This window comes from Canis aureus, chromosome 9 (assembly GCF_053574225.1).
Source record: "Canis aureus isolate CA01 chromosome 9, VMU_Caureus_v.1.0, whole genome shotgun sequence".
Classification (NCBI taxonomy): domain Eukaryota; kingdom Metazoa; phylum Chordata; class Mammalia; order Carnivora; family Canidae; genus Canis; species Canis aureus.
In genome coordinates this window covers 22,395,137-22,405,965 of record NC_135619.1, presented here as the reverse complement: position 1 = coordinate 22,405,965, position 10,829 = coordinate 22,395,137, and the positions used below count along the sequence as shown (strand labels likewise).

The window sequence follows — 10,829 nt, the reverse complement described above, 5'->3', positions numbered from 1 at the left end:
TTTTGGTTGGTTGGTTTTACAAACCAACAAATCAGTGCAATTACTGGATCATATGATAATTTTACTCGTAATTTTTTTTTTTTTATGATAGTCACACAGAGAGAGAGAGAGAGGCAGAGACATAGGCAGAGGGAGAAGCAGGCTCCATGCACCGGGAGCCCGATGTGGGATTCGATCCTGGGTCTCCAGGATCGCGCCCTGGGCCAAAGGCAGGCGCCAAACCGCTGGCCACCCAGGGATCCCTTACTCGTAATTTTTTAGGAACCTCTGCACTATTTTCCACAATGACTAAACCAATGTGCATTTCCACCAACAGTGGAACAACATGAGGATTCCTTTTCCTCCATATCCTTGACAACATTTCTTATTTCTAGTGTTTTTTATTTTAGCCATTTTGAAAAGTGTAAGGTGATATCTCATTGTGGTTTTGGTTTGCACTTCCCTGATGATGAGTGATGCTGAGCATCTTTTCATGCTGCTGTCATTGTATAGTGTCTATCCTATCTTCTACTGTCCTAAGTAGAAGCTTAAAGTTGTGTACTTAATGTCTTCTTTGGAGAAATATCTGTTCATGTCTTCTACCCATTTTTCAGTTGGATTATTTGCTTTTTGTTGTCATTTGTTTGTTTTTATATGTTGTGTTGTACGCTGTATTGTATAAATTCTTTATATAATTTGGATATTTCCAATTTTGTTGTATGTTGTGTTGAATAAGTTCTTTTTATATTTTGGATACTATGATATCCAATTTTGTGTTCTGCTTTATATTGATTTAAATATCATCCATCCCTTGATAAACAACATCTTAATGAAAACATACATTTCATTATAAGAATGCATAATGATTTACTTGATTATTTCTTTTTGGGGGCACATAAAGTTTTGTTTCAATATGTTACATGTAATAAAAGCATTATACTTATATCTCAATTCATATATCAAATAATTCCATTAGAATTGATTATGAGTCAAATACAGATTCTTTTCTCATTATCTTAATCATAGGTGAACTTATACTGAGTTACCTCCACTTTTACTATTTTTAGGATCTACAAACGTGGTAGGAATCTTAACACTCCCTAAGAGAGTAATCAAATTTCAGAAGGAAGCTGGCAAATCACAAAGTGGTTCCTTAAATGTAATTTTTGGATAAACTAATGTCTAAAATTAAACTTGTCTCTATTGACATCTATTTTTTTTATTTGTTTATGATAGTCACACAGAGAGAGAGAGAGAGAGAGAGGCAGAGACACAGGCAGAGGGAGAAGCAGGCTCCATGCACCGGGACCTGACGTGGGACTCGATCCCGGGTCTCCAGGATCGCGCCCTGGGCCAAAGGCAGGCGCCAAACCGCTGCGCCACCCAGGGATCCCTATTGACATCTATTTGTGGTAATTTGGGAACAGAAAGTACTAGGTGTCCTACCAAAAATAAGACTTTGTCACAACCATGATATAAGACATTTTATAACTGACTATAGAGACTGGATTGTTGAATATGAAAATAGATTCTAAGAAAATTGGCATTTGTATATATATATAAACCTTTCTTGTATACACTGAAAGCAAAATATCTGATTGCACTATCAAAATAAATTCTGCATTTTACAACCATAAAAGATGTAGGGAAACTATCAAGTAATCAATTCTGACATTAAGAACATTTTTACAGCCTGAAAAAAAAATGTAACAGCATTTGGAATTATAGTAGGTAATTATGAGACTTCAGTGTCAAGAATACATCATTGGCCTGGATACTGTGACGCTGACACAATACTTGCCCTACAGTGGAAGTGCTGAATCCCTAAAGAGGTCATCATCTCAAACTCTCCAAGTCATATTTCAGTGTTCTAATCTATGTGAGATCTCAGATTGTGTTGCTTGCAAATGTATCAAACTGAAGTTGAGGATTATCATTCTATTAAGATCCAGAAGATGGCCTCCAATTCTTAAAATCTGTTGAGTTGCCATTTCTCACATGATCCTATCAAGTTTATGCCTGTGGAATACTTCTTAGACTCTTTCCTTGTGACGACTGTATGTTCGTTGTGTTAGGTAACTCAAGCCATGGGTGTCATTTAGGCAAAGCAGAAACCTGCTGGGTAGGGAAAAGTCAAGATTTTTCAAGAAGCAAACTGAATATGATGTATGTATTGTCACAACTGTGTAAATCAATTATGAAACAAGAGTCTCAGAACTAGTTCTCCAGTTAGCTATTCAAATATACAAAAAAATCTGGTTAATTTTTTATTTCTACTTTTGATAATTTGTCATTATACAAATTTGTTTCTCATGATCAAAATAATTAAGCAAAAAAATAATTAAGCAAAGATATTTTGAGCAGAAAAGGCAACTTTTGAAAAAGTGATATAAATTGTTAATGGAGGTCCTTGTTGAAACACCATTATTATTTAAAAAATTGAGAAGTACAACATCTAAAATTATACTTTCAATTTACAGATTCAAAAATATTTTTGGCTTAATTTGAGGTGAATATTTTTCTATTAACTTATGAGCAGAATGAAATGCCACAATTTAAGGAGTTACTGCTTCGATCTATTTGCAAATTTCTTTAGAACTTAGCTGAGGTCACCAGTATGACCTGCATAATTTGTATATTCTATATATTCCAAGACACAAATAATACCCCAAGAAACATACAGTACAACATTTCCATCACTGTATGTGGTGATACTAAAGTTCATTTTAGCTATAAGTAATACTAAAATATTCTTAAAAGCTTGGTAAAATAATGTTCTTAAATGCCATTTACAGTGAGGATAAAGTCTCTACTGATATATTTTTCTGCCTTTGGACCAATTTAATCAATTAATATTTATTGATCACCACAGATAATACACTAAAAAATGGGAATATAAAAATAGGATAGACACTATACCTTCATTGAGGAGCTTAGAAGCTAATAGAAGAATTTTAATAAAGTGGCTAATATGAGGAGAATTATATGAGTGTATGAGTTCTTTGCCTGGAACATGGAGCTTAGGGTCCATGAAGATCAGGACTGAATTTTTGAGATAAATCTCAAAAGATTATCCTAGAAAAGAAAGAAAGGAAGGTCATTTCAAGAAGAAGAAACAGCATAAGCACAAAAAATGTACATAGCATTTCATACAGTGTTATGTCACTACAACTTAATGGTTCTTGAACACACGTTGTGTGGTGGAAGTGGCAAAAGATGATGCTCATTGTTGAGCAGGAGAAAAGTGGGTGGAGGACAAGACAGAGAGCTTGTGCTCCATGTTGCATGATAAGTAAGCATTGAAAACATTTAGTAGATGAGTTAGGTCCTATTTCTAGCATGAAAAAGAAACTTGAAAAGAGAAATCATGGAAAGAGATAGCTGTTGGGAAACTAATACCCAAGTGGAAGATAATGAATGTGAGAGCTTTTATGAAGGACAGTGAGAAGATGAACTTGAGAATTACTTAGAAGGTAAAATTAACAAGAGTTTGCATTTGATAGATTGTGGATGTCTTACTGGGCAGACACAATGCAGCAAAATGTAGATGAAAGAATTTAAAGAAATTGAAAATACTCTAATGAGACAAGAACATTTGCAATGTTTCTAAATATGCGGGTCGCAAACCTGGCTGCACATAAGAATTATCTGGGGAAATTAGAAAAAAATGTTTTGAGGCTTCATTCCCTCCCAAGACCAATTATATAACAATCCCTAGTGATAGGATTCAAGCATGTGTATTTTTAAAAGCTTCCCTAGTGATTCTAATGTGTATGCAGTATTGAGCAACACTGTCATCTAAATCATTTTCCAGATGTACTTTTGACTTACAAAACAAAAGTAAAGGGGAAATGAAAATAGTATTAAAAACTAACTGAATCTTGTAGTTATTATAGGAAGAATGTGAAACCTAGTGCATACTTTATATTACACAATTTTTATGACATAGATGTTATCACCCAAATTTTCTAGTTAGATAAACCAAAATATGGGATATTGAAGTGAATTTCATAAGGTCATCCAGGTACTCAGCAGTATAGGCTGGATGTGAACCAAAATCTGTCTGGTTCTACATTCCACACTCTACAATTGCCTCTCTGCTAAATCTAAAGCCAGATAATTATGTTGTAATTATTTTTTTAGATATACATATTTTGAAGTGTTCTTCTTTTCTCTCTAGGATTTTGGTAAATTCTATGTAAATATTTAATAAGTTGATCCAGCATATTTAAAGTAAATAGAAAAGTAGTCTTGGAAGAAACTAAAGTTTGGGTGCTAAGGGAGTAAGTAAAAATGAATGCCAACTCATGGATTTTTTTTTTTTTCAGAAACTTTAGAAATACAGAAAAGTTCAGAGAATAACATAGAAAATACCTTATTCAAATCATCTAGAATTAATTGTCACTGATGTTGGCAAGTTCATGCCATATTTCCAAAAGAACAAAAGCTCTGTGAAATAAAGGATTTTTTTTTCTGTTTTGTTCATTTATTTCTTTATAGTCAGGGAACAATGTCTTATATACAATATATGGTATGCTGAACATTCTGTATTAAATGTCCCCAGAGCGACATGCTTCATGATATCAAAACTCCATTTTTAAAGTTCCCCAACATAATTGAAATTTCTCTAGAGTATATTGTGGAATAAATCTTCTTTACCATCTGTTGACTTTTCTGCTTCAGAAATATGGATTATATTTTATGTTGAATTTCCTTTGTCTTCCATATGTATGTCTTTATGTCTAACTGCTTAATCAACTTGTCATTTTTCATACATATTCACTATGGCTTTTAAAGTCTTTTTTTTTTTTTTACAATAATTCAGTTTTCTGTACTGTTGTAATTATTGCTGTTTTTAATTAACTTAACTCTTTAGTGGTATTTCCTTGGTTCTCAATATGTTTTCTTAAGTTTGGAATTTTACTTTTTATTATTATTTTGCTTTATAATCTCATCTTTAAGACTTTGTGCTTTTATTTAAAACAGCATTTTCTTAGGTTCCTTAAATTCTCCTGTTATCATTTTTTTCTGTATCTTTTCTTCTTCTTCTTCTTCTTCTTCTTCTTCTTCTTCTTCTTCTTGCTTCTGCTTCTTCTTCCTTTTGTATACTGTAGTATTTTAAATACTTTTTGCTTTTTATCTTTTCATCTTATTCATGCTTGGATGTCTTTATTCATGCTTACTTTTTCATAATCTTTTGATTTCCTTTATATAATATCTCAGTTTCATTTTTCCCTCAATTTTATTGTGAAGGCTAGGAACTTTGTGCTCTTTGACATTTCTGAGCTAAAGAAAATAGTAAGATGGTAGGGATTTGTTTAGTGAGGATGTTTTCAGTTTTATTATTATATGTGGATTCTGCTCTCCTCTATTAGGTTAATTTTTTTACACAGTGGTGGATTCCATAAACTTATTTGTTATATCCCATACCCTTATGATGTAGATTGCTTTGCTAAGATTTAATTTCCATCTTGGAAAGTCAGACTCATTGTCTGCTTTTCAAACTTCACTATTGTCCCCATAGTAGCCAGTTTCAAAAGTCCAAACATATATAGACTTCCATGTTATTGATTTATCTGAAAATTTTGGAATATTCCTTGAAACTTCATGGATTTAGTCATCTCAACAGTGTGGATTCTGGGGAGTCAATGCATGTAGGGGTGAAATCTTCCTCTGGTTCTTTGTGCCAGTCCTAAAGCATTTCCTCATTTGCTTGAGGAATTTTTTTTCTCAGGAATGGAGAATTTTATTTTATATTGTAGTACATTGTGGATACTTGGCTCAACGTCCCCCCCAAATTGCTATTCCTTCCCATCAATCCTTGGCACTTGAAATAGAAGGCTCTTCTGTGCCCTGTTCTTAACCTGTTGCAACCTTACAGGGCAAAAAGCAATTACAGTCCTTTCTCTGAATTACACCTCAACAACTCACTATCCAAGTCAGAAGTTACTTCTTTCCCTAGTTACCAGTAGAACCAGATGTGACCTAAGCAACATCTAATGGGTAGTATTAGGCATACAATTTAAAATGCTGAAGGTCTAATTTTTATTACCTCGATCAAAAGAAAGGCTCTTGAACAGAACTGAATTACCTGTATTGCCTATTTTACTATAGGTTTGCAGGCAAAATGCTGTGGCTAGTTGTAAGGTGTCTAATATTCCTCTTCCCAGGCTCTCAGACCTAGTGTGAAGGTAAATGCTGCTGAACCCTTGAATGTAGATGACTGCTACCAGTCCAAGCTGAAAGGGGAACTGACTCCCAATCCCTATCCTCCAGAAACCATAGCATATGTCAAATCCAGCATTGGCTTAAACAAGTGGCCTATTATAGGGGACCTTGTTGATGATGTCTTCACAGTCACAGAGGATGAAATTTAGGTGAGGCTCTAACAGGAAAATACGAAAGAATGGAGCAACTTCTTAGGCCAAAGAATCTTCGCCTGTTATAAGTAGCAACTTATTCCCTGGGGACTTGACTAGGTGACTTCATGATGTGTGGGAGGGTGCCCCAGATTTATTAAAACAATCCTCTCAACAGTAGAAGCAGAGTTAGGATGGGAAAAAAAGCCCTGCCCTTCATTGGCCAAAAAGAAAAGTCAGACTGGGCATATAACCTTACTTGGCCTTTAATTGTAAAGGCCAATCATCTAGGCTCTTTCCCCTTCTCCCATTTCACTAATTCTTACTCCCTTCCATACCAACAGTATGCAACCCAGCTGGTGTGGGAGAGAATGAAACTGCTTATTGAACCTACAGCTGGTGTTGAAGTGGCCGCTGTGCTGTCTCAGCATTTTCAAACAGTTTCCTCAGAAGTAAAGCACATTTGTATTGTGCTCAGTGGTGGAAATGTAGACTTAGCCTCCTTAACTTGGGTGAAGCAGGCTGAAAGGCCAACTCCTTATCAATCTGTTTCTGTTTAGTTTATGCAAGAGATTGGATTCGGTGTCTCTGGACACTTGGAAAATTTGGTTCCTGGTTACTTTAACTTCCTATCTTCCTCTCTTAAACAGCTTTCAAATTCCTAATGGAGAGGATGTTTCAGTAAATAGTTTTTTCTTTTTTAACTAGCAAGAGAAAAACATCCATAGTTTACTGAGACACTTTGTCAAGGCCAAGAAAAGCCTTTGCAAAAAAGGCAGCAGATCTCTGGGCTAAAGTAGAAAACACAAACTTTGCCCAATTACAACCTATAGGCTCCCATCTCTAGAGTAGTAGCAATGAGACAGAATCTCAATGAATCTATTACTCCATGTCCACTTCAGGCACTGCTAAAGAAATCTCACTTTTCATCCATGGTACTGGGTCTGGTACATATGGATCGTAAGTCCATTTGGGGAAAACTCGTTTATAGAGGTTCATCAGTACTGTGTCCTGAGATTTTAGCTTCCCATCAAAACTGCACTTCATGTGGCCATGAGTACCCAAAGGCTCCTTGATGTCCCCTGCGGCCTTTGTTCTCAGTTTCACGGGTTTAAACCTCAACACATCCTCTCTGCTGAAGAACATGTAATGCAATACTGCCATCTTAGTAAAAATTTTGAAAGGATGACCACTCAAAACAACTCTCTTGATGACCATTCTGTCTGGATCCACTGACAATAGATAGCCTGTGGCGATGAGGCTGTGCATTCCATTGCTATTCTTTGAAAAGCAGCACAGATGCAGGAGGAAATGTGATTGGGCCATATATTGTCTCCACCAAGGCCACATCAGCAGTCAGGATCTCTGAAATTTATGTTTATCCGCTGCAGTGTGCTGAGAGAATAAAGGTGAGGCTCAGAAGCGCCTGAACCCACAGTGGAAGATTAGCTCCTCTTTGGCTTTCACAGGTTCCATGTTGCCAGGGTGCCAGCTCACCACCATATTCAGTACTGACGTCTTCTGTTCATGAGGTAGTAAAGAAAATGAAATCAAGGGTGCTCCTCACTTAAAGTACTCAACCACTGAGAGAGGAACTTCAGAGACGTGAAGTGTGACATACCAGCCAACCTCAGCTCCTTCTTTCAACCTCTTTTTCCTCAATTTCTTTAAGAATGCATTTCCTAGTATTAGTAAAGTTCTGAAACTGAAAGATCCGAGCATAATCTTGAGGAAAGTTTTCCTTAGGATCCTCGGAGATGTCCGGAGGGGGACATCTGAGGCCTCTGTATTTCTGAAATCGAATTCTTGCAGCCACATCACGGGGGGGGGGGGGGGGGGGGGGGGGTATCTATTTCATCTGGAAACATCTCTTGCAGTCTTTCTTGTTTATATTTCTCCAACATTTTTTCCTCAGCCTCATCATCCACGTTCTCATCATATAGATCATCATGGACGGACTCTCCCATAGTCATAGTTTCATATTCCTCCTCCTCTTCCTTTTCACTGCCCTCCTCCTGAAATTTCTCTTCAATAAAATCCTCACGCTGCATATCATCATCATATTCATCTTCCCCATCACTTCCACCATCCTCATCCAAAATCCATTCAGCTTGGTTAACTGGATGTCCCTTTGGGAACCTTCTTTACCACCTTGGAACTTTTCTTCAAGAAGTCATTTGCTTCACTCAGCTCCTCCTCTGTGGGCCAGGTCTGCTCCCCCTCCATTGGATCTAGGTTAACCTCTGTTTGCAAAGATTCTTGTTTATCAGGATCTGCCTTCATTAGGACCTTAAGGTCTTCCTCTATATCAGCTACAGCATCCATAGCCCAAATCTCCATTGCCACACCCGGGTCCTTTGGGGATTTGATCATTCTAAAATTTAAAGGGAAAGGGTCCCTAGGGGCATCTATCTGTTAAATCAGGAAATCACCCTGTCCAATGATACGCAGCAAGCTCTTTACATTCAGAGTCTGTCCACGAACATAGCCTGAGATTTTTAAGGTGCCCACCAAGTTATTTTCTTCACCCGGCACAAAGTCAGCAGCGTGAGCAAACAAGTAGGCCCGTCGATCTCGAAAGGCAAAAGATGCCGTTGCTTTTGGTTGGCCAACTGCCTGAGCAGCATCTCTGCCCCCTGCTGAGTGTCTCAGAGAAGAAGTTTGTCACTAGGAAAACGCTTCTCTACTGTTTTACTTAGCTTCTTTCTGGCATCTATTTGTTTCCTTGGCGGGAGGCCAGAAATGCGCTGGACAGCTAGCGTATAGGTGGGAAGGCCGCGAGCAAAGAGGCAGGAAAGGCAGTAATCCCCAATGCTGTCCCAGCCTTCCAGTGGATCAGGGAGGAAGAGGATGGTTTCCGCCACTTCAGCCATGTCTAACACAGTGTGCAGATCCCTTGGCCTTGCTGATGTGAAAAACCACCGATGTCTCAAGCGAGGGCATAACAACATAAAGCTATGGGTACTTCCGCATTCATTCAAGTGTACTGTATCCTGAAGCACCCGAAGGCCTCTGGCAGGGAAATCTTGTCACGGAGGGGCACCACCAGGACCTGATGACGAGGACCATCCTTGCCGCCCAGCTGTCTCTTCTCTGCCAGAACCGCCTCTTTCTTGTGCTTTCGGAGCTTTCGGAGCTGGCTAGCGCGATGCCGCTGGTCTACTTTGCTGAGCTCTTTTCTCACCTTCTTGCTTAGGATTTTCAGTGCTAGACGACCCTTGCCGTCCCGGGGCGCGATCCCCGACCCGGATGCCGTCCGCCTTTATGGGCCGCCATGTCACCGCTCACGTGCACCCGATCAGCACTAGTTCCGGGGCGGGACCGGCGCTTCCGGCCCCCTCTCTGGACGGCCCTCTCCGTGGCGGGTGTTGGAGGAAATGTTTGAAGTTAATTATACTTTGCATTTTTTGTTGTTGTTGTTGGTTTGGTTTGATTTGGTAGCTGTCGGTGTAAACATTTTCCATTCTTCTTTAGTCTTTTTTTTTTTTTTTTTTTCTATTTCTGTTCCATTTGGGAGAAAGGAAATTTTGAGACTTACTTTTTTAAAAAAAATTTTTTTTAAGATTTTATTTATTTATTCATAGAGATGGAGAGAGAGAGAGAGAGAGAGAGGCAGAGACACAGACAGAGGAAGAAGCAGGCTCCATGCAGGGAGCCCGATGTGGGACTCTATCCCGGGTCTCCAGGATCATGCCCTGGGCTGCAGGCGGCGCTAAACCGTTGAGCCACCAGGGCTGCCCGAGATTTTTACTTTTTAATTGACTTTTTCTTTAGAGATGTGAGCCTCTATTACTACTTTTAAGCTGGAGAACTAATGAGACTGAGAGGTTAAGCTGTTGAAAAGTACAAAAATTCTGTATGAACAGAAAATCGGAATAACCCATGTTAATGGATAGGGATAGCTTTATATCAGATGGGAATGTAGTAAATTTCTAGGTGGGCTGAGGAATGTGAGTAACTGAATGCTTTAAAAATAAGATAAAAAATTGAGCGAGGAGAAAATCAGGTTTTAGTGGGTCATAGAATGAGAGAAAATACTGCAAGCTACTCTTCCCAGAAACTTCTGGATGTAGCATGTCTTTCTTTTCACACCTATCTATGCAGGCAAAACAAACTTTGTTCCCGTTTGTTTGTCTGATTCCCTTTCTTCCTTCCCCCCACTCCCCCAACCTCTCTCCTGCTCTATTCACGTTAGCTTATTAGATGCTGTCTGGAGATTAGGAGAGCCAACAGTTTTGCTGCAAGTTGAAGAAATATTAGGTGACATTGAAGTATTGCACCCAAAGCTCAATTATTCAACCGAATAAAGAGGAACCATTAGCACAGTTAAGAAAACAGCAATTTCCATTTGACACCTGTCTTGATATTACTCAATGAAAATCTCCAAAGTATGATTTTCCTAGATTATACAACTAACTCTTGTTACCTGGACACAGGTTCAATAATGATAAGGTAAGAATAAAAATAAATTTAAATTTTCTTGGCATTATT

The 10,829-nt window shown here is 38.1% G+C and overlaps 1 pseudogene; it reads right to left on the bottom strand.

Annotated features, from left to right (window-relative positions):
- Window positions 1-4,714: 4,714 nt before the first annotated feature.
- Window positions 4,715-9,614, bottom strand: LOC144321358 (pre-rRNA-processing protein TSR1 homolog pseudogene; annotated as a pseudogene).
- Window positions 9,615-10,829: the final 1,215 nt, after the last annotated feature.